The sequence below is a fragment of the Pyrgilauda ruficollis genome, unplaced genomic scaffold (assembly GCF_017590135.1).
Source record: "Pyrgilauda ruficollis isolate IOZ18807 unplaced genomic scaffold, ASM1759013v1 scaffold43, whole genome shotgun sequence".
Classification (NCBI taxonomy): Eukaryota; Metazoa; Chordata; class Aves; order Passeriformes; family Passeridae; genus Pyrgilauda; species Pyrgilauda ruficollis.
Genome location: NW_024525823.1, coordinates 5,343,792 through 5,361,104, shown reverse-complemented (window position 1 = coordinate 5,361,104; position 17,313 = coordinate 5,343,792).

Here is a 17,313-nt window from a genome sequence, read left to right as displayed (position 1 = left end):
TTGGATCTCTTGATCCCTTCCACATAAACATTGACTGTTCAAAAAGAGACTGGGTATGGTGGAACATCACTGTGGTACTGAAACTACATATTTCCTGTTTCCTTTCTGTTTTCAGTTAAAACAAACATGTTTGATCAGGTAACAGTTCAAATATTGCTTTAAATATTTCTTTTCTAAATTTTAATTTTGAGCATGAAAAGTTCTAAGGTATTTGGGGATGTTTCAGGACAGAAGTGAAGGATGGGGTCTGACTCTTCTGTTAAATAATGGTGATTAATGTGGTGAATCATTGTCTTCTTTATTCAAAATAGCACTAATTCTGCATCTAGTAAGGAGAGAAGAATGACGTGCACAGTAGGAGCCTCAAATTCCTTTGATCCAATCTCATCCCATTAATTCTAAGAGATGGTGTTCTGTATTAAAGAATAAAATTGGAAAGGTCTTCTAAAGAATTAAGAAAAAAACCCTCATAATCTGAAAGAAACATAATTTGTTCATAACAGCAATTGATCCACAGTAGGAGAAATTGAAATTATTCAGCAATTAAAACAGAGTAATTCTCACCTTTTTTTTCAAACTTGCAGCTTTTGTTGTTTGGCTTGTGCAACTGATTAGTGTTTCATTAGTAGGAAACAGGACAGGAACTCTGATTACTATAGGACAAATTCATGTTATCTCTGGTCTTAACATGCTTTCTGTGTTTCTCCCAGATATATATTTGATGTCTTATCAAGTAGTGCTACTTATAGTAGTTTCTATGTTAAGGGCAACTTTTTTATTCTCATTTTCATGGTTCCTTTTGCAATGCCTAATTCACATTATTGTAAGTGGAAAATTAATGCAAGCTAAGACAATGCAAGCAACAGAGACAGGAAGTGTCACCAGTAAGAGCTATCAGCAAAGACAAGTACTGGTAAACAGAAAATAAAGACAAATGCATGCTCTCATAGTTCAGCGTTCATGTGTTAAGGAAGGAACAGAATTTAAACTCCTACTGCAAACAACTAATCAGAAGCATCCAGACCGATTTAAGTTGTCATGGTGATCAGCCACTCATTGCAGATAAGCCCCTGACTGCGCTGCAGACCAGAGTACAGGCAGTAGTAATTCACATTGTTGTGTATAAAAGGGTCTCTCAAATATTAGGGAGATATCTTCACTGAGCTTTGATAAAAACTCGCTCTCTTTTGTTAATTAAATATCCTCTCTTTTATGTCCATCTTCCCTTGTATGTAATAGGTGGCTCTTTGATCCTGCATTACTCGGCTGTGGGAGACACTAAAGTTAGCCTCCTTTTCTGACTCTTAAACACCTGGCAGGCACCAATGCTAGAAAGTGATAGTCTTTTTTTAGGGAAGTGTTCATGTTATTTCTGACTTAGTGTTTGGATAAGCCATTTCAGAATGCCTGGCTTTGTTTCTGGTGGCCTCTATGCCCTACTGATGAGAAGAACTAGCAGAAATTCCAGTGGGATGGGAAACAAAATGGCACATTTCTTTCTTACTTTTTCAGAGTGTATGAGACATGACAAATATAAGAAAACGGTGTATAAATGTGCTTCCAGATCTTAGAGATAAAGTGTTCCTGTGCCAAAACATTATTCAAATGTGATGAAAATTGTCTCCAAAGATGTTGTAGGTGGTAGAGAGACTGATAGACCTATTCACAACACTTCAAACTCCCTACCAAATACATTTAAAAAATAACGTGACACTGGTTTGACACAAATTGCTGCAGACTATACATTTGTCATTCCCATTACTAAACAGAAACCAGGAATTATGGGTTAACATGCTTCTTTTCAAGTATGTCTGAGAGACTTAGATGAGAAAATAAATGAAACAGTCGATACTACTTATATGATTAATACAGGGTCTGGTTTGGCTGATTTTTCAAGTGTGCTAGAAATTGCTTGTTGGACATCAGTGTTGTCATTGTGTAACAATTAGGAGATTATGGCTGTGAAAAGCACTTTCAATGTCAGTGAATCTGACTGTGAGGCATCATATTTGAGAAGCATTTGTGTTTACAGTGGAACTGAGTATGCACTTTCATTTTCATGATTTGATGTTTATAGAAAGCAGTTGAAGAAGGGGCTCCAGCTCATTTTGTAACAGTTCCTGATGCTATAAATATCTTCCTCTTGTATTAACCATGACCATGTTCTGAAAGCAACTTCAGCAGATTTAAGTATGGACTCAAGTATATAGCCCTGCCAAAAGTAGTCATGACTTTAAGTGTTAACCTCTGTTAATACTTAAAAACATTCATAGGTTCTTTGTATCAGATAATTTGTGGAGTGCTCATTTTCTATGGCTTTGTGAGGAAATTAACTTACTAAGTATGGAGGAATCACATAGAATCAGCAAACATTAAGTAAATTCTGCATAATACAATGGAAAGACATATTGTGAAAAGGTTCTACTGTCAATGCTAGTCGATTTTTTTTTATAATCTAATCCTTTTCAGAAGAGTTATAATGCCCAGGGCATTATAATTCCTCTTAATGCTAAAAAAAAGAAGTCAGTGACATGAATTTTAAATATACATTGTTTTATTTGTATCTGTATACATGTTCTGGAATATAGACCTAAACAGTCATCATTTTCACAGGTGTCAGCTTAGTATTGTTGAGAAAACCAGCCTTGGGATTTTATTCTGAACACAGCACAGTTTAGAGATGAGAACACATCTTAGCATTAGGAAAAATTCTGCTGTCTTGAATAAGAGAAACTAGCATGTTAGAAGACTACTTTTCTCATAGAGTCTTTGATAAAAATCATAGAATAAGCAAAATCAGCAGGGTAAATGTAGTTGTGACCCAGGATGATATCCCAGATAATAACTGTAAATATTTACAACTCAGTAGAGAAGTTGGCTTTGAGTGCTAAACTTACATATACAAGTTGCAAGAACAAAAACTTGATCAGGAATGTTAGGATTTTTTGTTGTTTAGCTTTTGATTAGGTATCTTCACCCAGTTTTCTCACTGGGATCTTCCTTTGTAGCCAGTGGAGAGAAATAGGATGGTTCAGACATGCATGATGTAAAATCAGTTCATTTAAAAATGTCTGCTGTTATAATGGATGTTTGGGGTGAAATAAACTTATTCAATTATTTCCTGTGTTTTTGTGCTTTTAAATGTTAAACATTCATGATTCTCTTTGTTCCTGAAAAATGTACCTGCTCACAGGGAGAATAGGACTTACCCAGTGAATAGGAATTCATGCCTCATTTCTGTTGTCTACAGAATGTACATTTGCATAGATGAAAGTGACTAAAGCTATTTTTTTATGGAATCCAAAGCTTCTAGTATATTTCTTCTACAAATTTTAAGACCAGCCTGGAAGTGAATGTAGTTGTCAGGATAAGTTTGCAATAAGACTAAAACTTGTTGCCTGATTGTTGGAGTAAAAGAATCACTGGAACCCTTTGCAGTAAGAACTCATATAGGGCAATGTACAATAGTCTCACCACTGGCAGCTTGGGTAAAGCCTGTTTTCCCCGACCTTGGTTTTCCCCGTAATACAGACTATCAGGTGAGGCAGAGTAGGACAGTTTTCTATCCCACCACAAAGCACTTCTGGAGAAAGAAATAAATTAGAGCTCTTTCAACAGAATGGAAAGAACTTGAAAGTGAAGATCACATCTGAAAGATATTATCAAGGTAGAAGAGTAACCAAAAAATGGAGCCAGGATTCAGATATTACCTGCTTAGTTACTCAGATCTGAGCTTTGTCCCAGATTTTTTCTAGAATGATTCAGATCACCAGACCATGTTAAATCCTGGTACTTCAGAATTTCTACCTCCAGATGTTTTCAAAAAAAAAAAAAAAAAAAAAAAACCCCAACTTTTTTAACATTTGTGTCAGAGAACTAAACTCTTAAAGGCAAGTGTTAAGCAGCACTAATGGAGATGCTGAAACTAGAATAGGTAAAAAGGCTGGATTTGTCTGACCAAACTCAACATCTGCAATATGCATGCTTACTGCCAAAAGCGTGTGTCAGTTCTGTTCCCTGTCAGAGAAAGAGGCTTTATAAGGTATATCACACAGGAACAATCAAAAACAGGTCGCTGAACCTCAGGGGCACCTCTTTCTTTCTGTCACCTGGGAGGGGAAGCAGTCATTACCTGTTCATATGTAGAGGTCTTTATTGTCAATGACTATGGTCCGTCAGATTAGAAGAATGTAACCCAGTGGTCAAGAAGGAGCAGAAAAGTCCTTACTCCCTCTTTGTCCTGAGCTGCTGCAAATAAAACAAACCATGGCCCAAGTCTGACGTAGCTCTTTGGAGCTGCTCAGACTTACCTTTCTCGTCTCTGGCCATTCCTTGGAATGCATCTAGCTAAATTTTGATGAGCTATAAACTGTAGGCATAGATCTTCACACTCCCTGGTTCACTGCTTGCTTCCAGGAAGAAGAAGGTGCCAAAGTGGGCAATTTTATTCTTCCAGATCTCTGGAGCCCTAACAAAGGAGCAACTTATGCATCATTGAGTATTATTAAGAAAGGGAACAATTTTTACTCTGAAATCCTCAGATGTTGTTTAAAAAGAAGATTACTGAATATGGAAAGCTTTTTTGTTCTTACTATGCACATTTAGTGTGTGTATCATACTTATATTTGTATATTCACATATATTTATTTATTTTATATATAATTACATATATTAATATAATCTAATTAATTTTCTAGAAATATATTAATAGAACATGTTTAAATAAATGTGTTACATTTATAATATAAATTAAGTATATCTAGTATGCATATTTAGTATTTAATGAGCATTTACCTCATTAGTAAATACTCTCATCTTCTTCAAGCATGCTTCTCAGTACTGTACTCTAAATCAGCAACATTAAAAATCTAATACAAGTCCAGAGGTATATTTTTCTCATTCTCTCATTCTTTCTTACAGCACAAAATAGCCCCAAGAGGCTGTTAAAATAAAAACCAGATGGATTTTAGAGCAAAAATCTTGCTTTATGTATATTTCCTGTTGCAAAATATATTGAAATAATAATAAGAATAATCTTTCATAGCATAGCATATGTATGTATTTTTGTATTTCTAAATTGTGTAGAGAAGATACACATATGTATTAGTCTGTACATAGATAATATGTACATACTACCTAAATATGACAAGAGAAAACGCAAATTGAAAAGAACCCAGTACTCAGTTAATAAAAATCAACAAGCCACCTGAAAGCCAGGAGCATCAGGTGTTCAAAGTGAAGTGCTGAGTTTGATCGTAGCTAAGATGGAATGTTTGCTTAAGATTCACCTGTACATGGTTTTATACATGGACCCCTTGAACATGTATGGGTTCTGGTGACATTTAATGTCCAAAGCTTTATTTTTCTTCTCTTTGAAGAGTTCCATCTCTTTTCTTGCTCCCTTTTTTTTTTAATTTTTTTTTTTGTAAGAAGCATGATGAGGTCCTGTGAATGAAAAGGACGACTCTACCAGAGTAGCTGTTTGATGAATGCAGAATTTTATTTCAACTTGCACAATGGTGCTCACAGGAGTGAGGATAAGGGATTCTCAAAGGCATAAATGGGAAACAAGCAGAAAGTTTTATTGCCTTCCATTGGGCTCTTAAGAGACTTTGTTGACCTGCTTTCTTAAATTTAGGTAACTGCATATGTTAGTAAATCATCTATAAAAAGAATACAAACCAGCAATCTACAGAAGGAGCTGTTTATAATGAGGTGTTTAGCAAAAAGAGGGGTATAAAGCAGCAATTTTACAATGTCTGAGTTGAAAAGAAACAAATAAATCTCAACTGCAGTAGGGACTTTTTTTTTTTTTTTTTTTTTTTTTTTTGTGCTAGCTTCCCATCTCTTGTATTTCAAAAACAAAAGGGGAGAAAAATACATTGGGAATAATCCGTATGAGGACTGAGTGCAATTCCTGTTCCAAAAACACTTTATTCAAGCAGCAGATCAGTGTAAAATAATACTCACTGCCTACCTGGTACTAATTATTGTTTACATACCATTTAGGTAATTTGAAAATATGTGGACATCATCTTGCAGCATGTGTCAGGTTTCAGTTTTGATTTTGATATGTTTTGATATTTAATTTTCAATAGTGAAGAGTTTGGAAAAAAAAAATAAAGGAAACCATGCCAGGCTGTAGAAATATAGATCTGTTTCAATTGAATTTTGGCACTGTCATTTGCTTCATGAGAACTTGAAATTTTCCCAAATGAAAAATCCTATATTTTGACATTACACAAACTAGATATACCAAATTTTCTGGGGGATACAAAGTGTGGACTGAGGGGCGTCCCTTCCAAACAAAGTAATTGAAGAAATAGTTTTAAAAAGTGCCTCTCAGTACTGTCTGAAAGAAAACTGCAGGTTCTTTTACAGGAAACAATGAAAACCAGATAAAAAACAATTCCCTCCCCACCTCCTCTCCAAATGAGTGTAGTGTATAGCTGTTTGTAATAAAAAAAGAGTAAATTTACATACACCTGTAAGACAACAGAAACAAAAGAATTTATGTAAAAAGCATACTGTTATCTTTGCAATTAATTTTGCATATAATTTGTTTCCTTCATGTGTATATCTTCAACATTTCATACGGGAAAAAAAGAAAGCTCATTAGCATTAGTGGGCCATTTACATACTTCATGCTTTTTAGCTTAAAGCTGCCCAGTCTCAGAGATTTCATTTATTATGAATATTTATATTCTTCTGCACCATGATAACCACATTTTATCACAGTACATTGTTCAAACAAAAGGGTAGACTATAAGATTTTTCCCCACACATTTTTAGTAATCAGTTTTCCAACAACCCCTATTATAAAACACTTTCTTTATGTGGAATATAAACTGTAAAATAAGAGTCACTGCATTTCTGCATGTGCACTAAATGTTTTTTATGTAGCATCTAGATAATTTAAAAATATAAAGACATCATCTTGCAGTTCCATGAAACAGTCAAATTCACCACTTCTCTATATTTTTTCTTATTTTAATCTGTAGCTGTAGGCCTTCCTATTAGCAGCTTTTCCCTCTTTCTTTGGCCATTATTTTATTTTATTAGTAGCTTTCCCTCTTTTCTGACAGCATGATTTTATTTTACTTTATTTTTTCTCTTTTCCATCCAATTTTGCATTATGGAGAAAGAAGTCTGGAAGCTTTTTGCTGACACACAGTGAATAAAGAAACCGGATGGCAGAGGTAGTTGATCTCGTAGTGGTAATCATGCACAGAAATGGAAGAACTGCAGGGTGAACTTTTTGATCCATAGCATGGAGCTGTGCAATGATCAATTGCCTGTCCAAATCTGCTCTGTACTTATTATTTTTATGGAAATGTATCTTCCCAGTTTCTGTTATGTATACTCAAGCTTTGCTCTGTCTCCACCCCTTGATGTTCCAACTATTTCTGTAAGATTTAATAACATACCCTGAAAACACAAACATTGAGCCTTTTGAATGGCTGGATTTTTCTCTAATTGTGGCTGGAAAATCAGAGCTCCAACTCCACTTCCTGAGAAGCAGTATTAGAAAATTCAGATTGGGGATAGTTTAATGGAACTGGCCTACTTTCTAGAGCCATTTGTTTTGATGAGAGCCTGAGTGTAAATTCTGTGCAGAACACAGACAGCTATTATGCAGTTAATTATGCACAAAGTAAACATGTACAATTGCAAACAGCAGAATGCCACCTAATAATGGATAACCTGAGATTTATGGTATGCATGCCCAATCTGTAAAGGCTTCTACTCATGAATCTAAAATGAATGGAACATTACCCAAATGATCCAGAATGAAGGATTTAACGTATCTCTCTGCCTTATTGCTACTTATTCCCTGTCAGCAGATTTTTCATCTGGTTTTTATTTATTGCACATAAACACTACTCAAATGATTTGGTCATATTTAAGAACATATGGTCTGTATTTCTGATTACTGGTTATACACTTTTTTACCAATTACTTGTTAAAGTAATCTCTTTTTTAATTACACTGGTCAGCAGATAATGATTTTGCCTTCATTTACTTGAAGATTACCTGCAGCAAAGTAAGTTGCAATGTGAATGTCCCTGGAAAAACAGGGCACATCCTTTTTGCACATATTCATTCTCTTTCTATGTAGGTGTTAATAAATGTGATTGCAGTCTACATTTATTCTTACTTCAGGTTTTCTGTGCCAGAGACTGGTCAGTGCTCAGATGCAGTTAGCACAGTTGTGACTGCGTCAGAGCTCCTGCTAATGGGAGTGCTGGCTCACACACCACAATTAGCCCTCATCATCTCTGCTGTGCCTCCTCTGCAATGAGAAAAAGGCTTCAAAAATTCATAACTAATTGTAAAGTAGCAAGTAAACTAACTAAACTGCTAGAGCAGCTTGTCAGTAAAAGGAGTTATTATTGTCTCTTTCTGCACTTGGATTTCCTAGCTTGTATTTTTTTTTTTTAAGGGAATAAGAAAAACCAAGCCCCCAGACCCTGAGACACCTCTTGTATCTTTAATGTATGGGATCTGTGACATGGCGGACAAAATATTTTGCGTGTTTGAGTAGGTCACCACATCAATGGAAAGAATGCTGACATGGCTATCCAAGCCTCTTTTTCCTTTGGATTATAATTAATTACACGTAATGTCCTGCTATAATAAGTTTTTTGTTCCTTTACACGTGCTTCCTGACTCTATTCTTTTCTTGCTGACTGCTAGGTCCTGTTAAAATATTTCACTGATTCAATTGCATTGTACCCCTTTTTCAGGGGTATTCTAGAAAAAGAAAATACAAAAGAAGTGGAAAAATTATTCAGGAATGTGTGCATCATAAACTTTATCTACATTGCTAAATAAACCAGATGTAGGGATGGGTTTGAGGATGTGCTCTGTCATTGTGCCTGTTATTTAAATGTTATCATGCTCCCAGTCACAATTTTGGCACCAGAAATTTCTGAAACAATGTCTGGGTAAAATTTGGGCCATAGGATGTGTCAGGGAGTTCTCATGTCCCCACTCATGAGCAATATGCAGTGTAGCAATTCTGCCCTGTACAGTCCTCCAACAGTAGCCAGCAAGACTGGCATCCTCAAGGACTGCCATGTGCCCACACACAGAGTACACACACACCCCCCAAAATCCCCCATTATCAGGCTGTAAAACACTGGTAGACTGCAACACAGACTTCTCTGTAATCTAGACACGTTCAACTGAAAAAAAAACATATAGAGATGATAAGCATGACTTAAGGTGACTGAGGCTCAGGGAAAGATGAATACTAAGTGCTGTGTAGTGTGGATACAGCTAAGCCAAACCATTTGCCCAGAGACTGGACCCTGTCTTTGTTTTATTTGACAGCAAATATTGGGATTCCATGGAGAGAGATGGAAATGCATCATACTGTGAGATATTCTTGTCTGCAGGTGGATGGATGGATGGATAGAGTACTTATCAAATGTAATTAACAGATTTTTCTGATGTTTAGAAAAGGACAAATGACGTTCCCCTATGAAAAAAACATGAGGCTTAATTAAAATATTTTGAAATAAATAATAAATAATAATAAATAGTAAATATTTTAAATAACTAAAATATTTTAAAATATTCTAAATTTTTTTTTTAATGCAGCATATTCCCCTCATACATCATTGTAATTCTACTATCTATTACTAATGCTGCCCAGGCTGAAGAGACAGATGTGCTGGACTCTATAATTCTCTTCATATAGATCACATCAGGAAATTCATTTGAAATAGTGCAGGAGGCAGTGTGGTGATGTGAGATACATTGCTGTTGGCACACAAGCTGTCTAATTCAGAACTAGATTGTACAGTTCTTCTGCCTTTGACTGCAATTCAGACATGCTTGGATAAATTACACTGTTGATGTTTGAACTACTTAGGCACTGTTGTCTTTCCAAACATTATGACAGCCCCTATCCCTGTAGGTAGAGGGAAAGATGCTGCACAGCCACACTTTCTTCCAAGCTGTTCCTTCTTCTTCCACAAGATGTTACATCTCACCAAAAAAAAAAAAAAAAAAAAAAAAAAAAGTTGAATATCCTCCCTCTCCCAATAAACAAAATCAACCAAACCACTCAGTTATAATATTAGTGGTAAAGGCATATTTTGCGAAATTAAGAAGAACTTAAATGGACTGGAGAATTAGTAACCACAGAAACAAACCCCAAAGTAAGCAAATAGGTGTCTTCTCTCTTCTGGGCCATTAAAGTTTGTAGGTCACTATCGTGTACTGCTTTATATTTCATAATTCATTTTTACTACTTTGATGGTCCTGCCTTCTTTTCCCGCATTTCTGTTGAATCCATCCATCCTGCCACCTACATTAAGGGGTTATTTCCTTACCCTGTGTAAGGGAGAGAGGGAAGTGCTCCTTTCATCTTTAGGAGACAGTAGTGGGTTTTTTTCCCCCCACCTTGTTTTTTTTTTTTTTTTCTCACTTGTTCTTCTGTAATTAAAGTTAATACATTCAGTTGTTCCTTACCAGCATTTTTTGCTTGCATAGCCCTTTAATCCTCTCCATTAACAATTTTTTCTTTGATTACTATTCCTTTCCTCTAGATCAGTCTGCTTTCACATCAGATATCTTGTTCCTGTCATTGCAACCTGCTGTGTGAATCAGGTAAGCCTGGTAAGATACCTTTACAGAGCAGTCTTGATTGTGTTTGCTGAGCTGTGAGAAAAACAAGAAGTGTAAAAAAAAAACTGACTTAGAAGCTTGCTTGTGAAAGAATCAGCCCCTGCTGAACCTACAGTACGGAAAAAGAAAGAGAACTTTACACTTAAATTTAAAGAAACTTAGTGAAGTCTCGTGCTGAGAAGAAAGCATTTCATGTTGTTAGCTTGATCTTAGTAGCTTTCTTCTGTCTAACGTACTGCTCCAGCAGTATGTTGCACCCAGTTTGCATAGAGGTAAATGATAGCATGCTGCCCAAGGCACTGGGGAGTCAGGCCCTTACACTTTACCAAAGAGTTGTGGAAGCACAGTGGCCACACCAGCAAGGCTGACTCCATTGTAGCAGCCAGGCTGACAGGAGGGCATACAGCTGCAGAAAGCCTCTGGGGCTGGAGGGACCTCTGATCTTAAAGGCAGCTTTGCAGCTGGAGCAATTACTGCCACACATCCAACTGCATGTGAGGGTGATGGCTCCCAGCCTGAAGCCTACAAACAGGCATCCTCTGCTAATTGGGAACAGAGGAAGAGGAGATCAGAGAAGTTAATAAGCGTGAAGTCAGTATTGTGGCCAGTTAATAGCAATACTCTTGCTTGTTATGCCCATGAGTGTGTTACAGAAGTATTGGCAAATCTTATCCTGCCTGTAGGGAAGTGGGTGGCTGACATGGAATAATAAAGACTCTTTTCTTTTAGCTGCTAGTTTGAAGGCTGCTCAGACTAGAAATGGAAAAACTGTACCAGATGATGGTCTCTCCAATGGCAATCAATAGTCTTGAAGTATTTATTTGTTAGCAGGAGTCTGTCTCATGAAAATTCCCCTTTAGCAATAGAATTGCATTTTAACAAGTCAGGCCTGGGGCATGGGTAACCTTTGCGACTGTCAAGAACGAATGCTTTTGATGGTCTTGCTGTTTCTGCCCTTTTCATCCCCTGAGAGTCCAACAGAAGTCAGCAATAAGTCTTGGATTAGGACGGAACTAGGAATGCCTCCCTGCTATGAAAAGGAGCTGTCAAGCAGTGGTGGAAGACAGGGGGAATACATATCTTGAATGAGAGGATTTAGCAGCTGTATTGAGATTCTAGAACAGGAGTAGGTTTGGTGTTGGGCCAAAATATAGTCAAGTAGTAAATGTGGAAGAAGTCAGGTAATTGCTTAGCCATGAGCTTTCTTGTACTGTAGCTGCCATCAAATTGTGCTTTGGGACAAAGATGTTTTCTTTTATCTGACATTCCCCCTGTGAATTCTGGGAGGTCAGCTTTGGACTTGAACAAACAACAAATTTATTTGTTTGTAACTTCTGCTAGTTTCACCATCTGGCATGAATTATACTGCACTGAACATGTTCTGTCTTATCAAATTCTATTATCACTTTGTGCTTATCCTGTAGTTTATCACTTTGCAACTGCTTGTGTAAAAATAAAGAAAGAAAGAAAATAAAACTATTAGTGGTTTGAAACCCCTTTAAAATCTTGTTGCAGCCATTCCTGCAAATACCTGAGGCTTGGATCCTTGTTTCAAGTACACATAACTCTATATTCTTTTTGTTGTCTGTATGGCTTCATTGTTCTATGCTGTGTTTTTATGACAAATTAAACATCTTTGGTTTTACCAAGCAATATGTGCCTTTTGTTTTTACATAACTTATTTGTCTCTAATTGTAAAGGATTATTTATTTCTTGCCTTTTCCTTCTGTTATTTTTTAAAATTTAATTTGATTATTATCAAGTTCTAGATTTGCTACCTCAATTCTTTCTTATTTTTAGGGTAGTATAATTTTTTTAACCTGGTTTAGTGTTTCGTATTAAATGTGTGCTTTTCATTTACACTTTATTACAAAATAATATCTCTGATTTTTTTCTTCTTCTCTCTGTCCCTTTTGCCCTTTCATTCATTTCTTGAATATTCTGTGTTTGTAGTGCAGAACTTAAGAGCTGACTACTTTCTTTCTTGCTCCTGTTAGCTAACCCTGGTCACAGTAAGCTGATTTATTTACATTTGCAGGTGTTTTTTCAGGATCAAATCCTTCACGCTGTATCAGATAAGTGTCTGAACATCATGAAAATAATAAACAGAAGAGATTTCACTCATAGCTCCAAAGTGTTAGGGAAAACTACTTTCAAAAGCTACTTTTGCAAACCATTACATATAACAGGTTGAAATCTTTGAAGCATCTTAAATCTGGTAGCTTTAAATTTCAACTCTCACTTCTAGTTTCACCTTTTGAAGCTTTTTTGGCTTTCACATAGATGTTATACATCAATAAATATTTAAGTCTGACTCCTCATGTAAAAAAAAAAAATTCCTTTGGCAAAATCTATGAATAAGAAGTAGTTGGTCTAACCTGATGATCAAATTGCAAACAGTACGGATAGACTAAGGCAACAAACCTTGCCCGTGGTACTAAGACAAAGGCAATAACTGAATATTTATTTATTCTCTTATTAAATGATGAAAATATTGTTCCCAGTGTGCTTCTGTTTAAAGTGCTTTGACCTACAGTGCCATATAATCTTGTTCTGCCCTGGTGAATTCAGAAGTGGAGCAGGTTTGGGGATTCTTGCTGGGATGGTCAGTATACAGCACAGTTGTATACTTATTCCTCAAGAGAAATTTGATGTTAGCCACAGACATTTTCTTGTATGGCTGCAGTATTACCTAATTTTTTTTTTTTTTAACACTACAGAATGAAAATCAAGTTATCTAAATCAAAATTTGGTAAATCTTTTGCCACATCCAGACTTGAGTCACTCTGGCCAAAGCATAAAAATCCTTGGACTTATGCTGATGGCATAGAGACTATGACCAGAAATGTAGCCTCCCAGGAATGTGAATGGCAAACTGTCTTCTTACAGATAAATCCTGAAGGAAGATATAAAAACACTGTACTTAGTTCTAAACCAAAAATATACAATGCAGCAGACTAAATAAAGCTGGATAAGTCTGAATCTTCATTAATTAAACAACATAAATTGTTTCTAGTTCTATCTGTCAAAAAGGATTTATTAAGAAATTTTGGGTTCTGCTACTCCTCAGTTGAAGTGGAACATCTGATGCATAGATGAACGCTTACATATCTTGTGATTTTCCAGGTAAAATTATATTTGAACAAAGTCATAACTTTATTAGTTTTGAATCACAAGAGACAAATCAATTTACTCTTACAGTGCAAGAAGGGGAACGCTTTGCTATTCCACTATGATCTTTTTGCTTTCTTGGAGGCTTTTTAGTTTGCATTTTTAAATAACTTTTAGAATTTGAATCTTCTTGATAAAACTCCCTTTCTAAAACTAGTATCAAAGGGGTCTGAATATTGTGAAGGCTTTTTTTACTAGAGGTCTTGATACTGACAGCCAGGTTTGATTTTGGAATTGAAGCATATGGATAAAGTGAAAAGTCACTAGAAGTATGGAAACAGCTGTAAACTGAATAAAGCCAAAAGGAGACTGAAAGAATTTTCTTGGAAATAGTAATGTTTGTGCCAGACAAGATATTCTTAGAATGAGCATTTCTATTCTGTAAAGCCCATCAATTTTGTTTTCATAGCAAGACGTGAGGAGTTAGTAAATAACAAGATTTATACATAGATCTCCTGTGTACTGAGTTGGACAATCACATTATTGATTGACCACCATGATGGCACTAAACCTGAACCTTCTTAATGTCATCATCTGTAATCATCTCTTGATTAGACACTCTGAAGCACCACAGCCAGGATCAGGTAGCAGGAGACAGTTCTGATTGAGCAAATCAGTTTGGAAAGGGTCCCTGGAGAAGAATTTCATTTTCCAGGCCAGAATTATCATCTCTGTGCCTTTGAATCTATACTAATAACATAATGTGGGAGAAAAAAATGTTTCTCATGATGAAATAAAACATCTGTTTCCTCCCTTTCCTCTGGGTTAGGTTTATCAAATTATGAGCTGAGTATTACACTGCTGAGTAGCAGTAAGCAAAATGGACTGATAGTAGATAGATATTTTTAATTCTTATGTTATCTGCTGTAGGACTGTTAACATATGTAATTATTTAGCATCATTTTTGAAAGTGCTTTTAAAACTCCAGATAACATGAGATAATTAGTGTCCCTTTACAGAAAAGTAAATCCCATGCCAACTTCACGCAACTGAAACGAATAATATTATGGTATCTCTGATCTTTACAGAGTCTGTGGCTGGAGCTGAGAATCAATGATTTCCCAGTCTGTGATGCTCCTCTGGAGAAAATAAAAACCAAAACAGACAACAAAACAAAATCCCTCTAAAATTTACTTCAGCAAATTAAATTTTGTATTAAAATGTTGATGACAGTCAAGAAATCTGATTATTTTATTTTGTTTGGGCTAAATTACAGCACTGTTACTCTCTAACACTTGAAAGAGCGTACACTCAGAGAAATGAGATAAAAACCATTGGCAGTCCTTGCAGGCTGAGGCTGGTATCAGGTAACCAGATGCAGTGGCACTGGTTTCGTCCCATCAGTGCACTGGTGTGTATAATGTCTCTCTTTGAATGGTTAAATGTGGTAGAATATCAGAGCAGTTGCCCCTGGAGTCTCCCTGTTTAAGAGGGTAAAGTGGGAAGCTCTGGGCCCTCTCTTCAGATTCCATCAGTAAAGCCTGTTATTAAGAATCCCAAAAAAAGCAGATGCTTTAAAAATAATATAAATACCTACAGTCATGTATCTGATCTTTCCCTAAAAGTTCATGATTCCTGTAATATTTTCCTTGGTACTTGACATTATTTTCCCATGTCTTTCCAGAATCGTCCCTATATTTGTATAGGCCATAATATGTTTTTCAAAACTGTTTTTTTAGGTTTTTTCTAGCTGTTTTGTTGATTTTATTTTTGATATTAAGTGATCTCTTCCATAAGTCTCCTTAAAATCAATCATAAATTGTGTTTTGAGCATATTTACTGGGTGGCAAGAGGTTGAATAATGTCGTATAGCTGTTTCTACATAGGAATGGAATAAAGCAGATATTGTTAGCAATGGGTTTGACAGATCTATAAAGAATGCAGTCATGCATTCATGGTTACCATGCAGTCATGGTTACCAAACAAAGAAATAAAATCTCAGTATGAAGCTAGAAGTATCAATGCAACCGGGAAGCATCCATAGGAAGTGCCCAAGGTCCCACCTGCTAAACATGGAGTATGTACGGAGTCTGATGCTTGGGAGTATCAGTCAAAGGATGATCTGCATTGACCTATCTGGGAAATCCATCCAACAAAGCTGGAAATGGACTTGTCTAGTGGTTGCTAACTGAACCTGTGCTATTCAGCTACAGGAAAATTCAGTCAGCTCAGAGCAGCTTCTGACGGGTGCTCACAGCCAATACTCTGTTCCTTAATCAACACAATGATAATCTATTTTTCATCCATATTGACTAGGGTGCTACTCCCTCTCACTTTGCAATGTTGGCATTGCTAATTTAGACTCCATCAATGGACAATGAAAAGGAGATAGTGCAATATTTATTTGCTGGGAAATCTGGGATAGGATTCTGTGAAACAGTTTGAGTCATTTCTATGCTTGTCTGTTCATTTCTGCTTGTTGTTCTGGTGCCAAAGTGATTTGAACTGTGGTTGTGTTCACAGCAGCACTATTTAAAAACAGGTGTGAGAACTCTCTGTAGCCAGTTAGTATGTGAATCTTCTTGTCCAAGGAATTCTACACCTTTATGTAAGGTGTTCTGGCATACTAAGCTCTGCTTTTGTTATATGTACTACCTTTACCAGCAAAATTTCATGGTTAAGTGTTCAAAAATTTTTCTCTATGTATTTCATGCTTTCATAACACAGACACAGGCACACAAATCCCCTACAAGGATTTGAAAAAGCCCAAACAAAGAATAGACAGGAAAAGTTTATGATTTCAAAGGTACTCTTGGAGTCTTCATAAGCAGAAAATGCAATTATAAATCCTGAATCCAGGTTTTATATCTGTACCTCTTCACAACTTAACATTAACTCATAAGGTCAAAATGACAGCCTGAAGATCACACCTGACCTATTTAATGTCTCTATCCAGCCCATTGCTGCTGGCAGAGGGAATGACCCCCCAGACACCAGGACTGAGGAAAATCCTTCAAAAATTACTGGTACCACATTACACCCCCATAGAGACAGAATTGATATCTGTTGCCTTCTTATTTTACATGCAGAAGCTCAAAACATTGTTAATTTAGTGCCACTATACCAAGGCATATAACCTCTATGAGAGAGAGCTATTGCTACATGTAGGGAATGTTGTTGGGAGAGGCCTCCAGGCAGGCTGTAGGTTTGGTTACAGCCAGTAGTTTTGTGGTCTGTGGCAAAGACTGCACAGTACCTGTGAAACTTCTCTAGAGGGTGACTTCAGAAAAAATGAAAGGTTTACAGGCAATGTAAAGGGAGACAGGTAATTTGCTTAATTTGCTTAGGAATATCCAGCAGGAGAAAGTCAGTTTTCTCCTACTGTGTGTGGGTTGTGATGGGATGAAATCAAATACTGCATTTTCTTGGGTTTTGTGTTTTTTTTTTTTTTTTTTTTTTTTTTTTTTTGTGGAGGAGGGGGAGAAAAAGTAGCTATTGAAAAATATCCAAGAAAAGTAAGCTGGTTTAGAGAAGGAAAAGAATTAACCTATGATCAGGATGAAT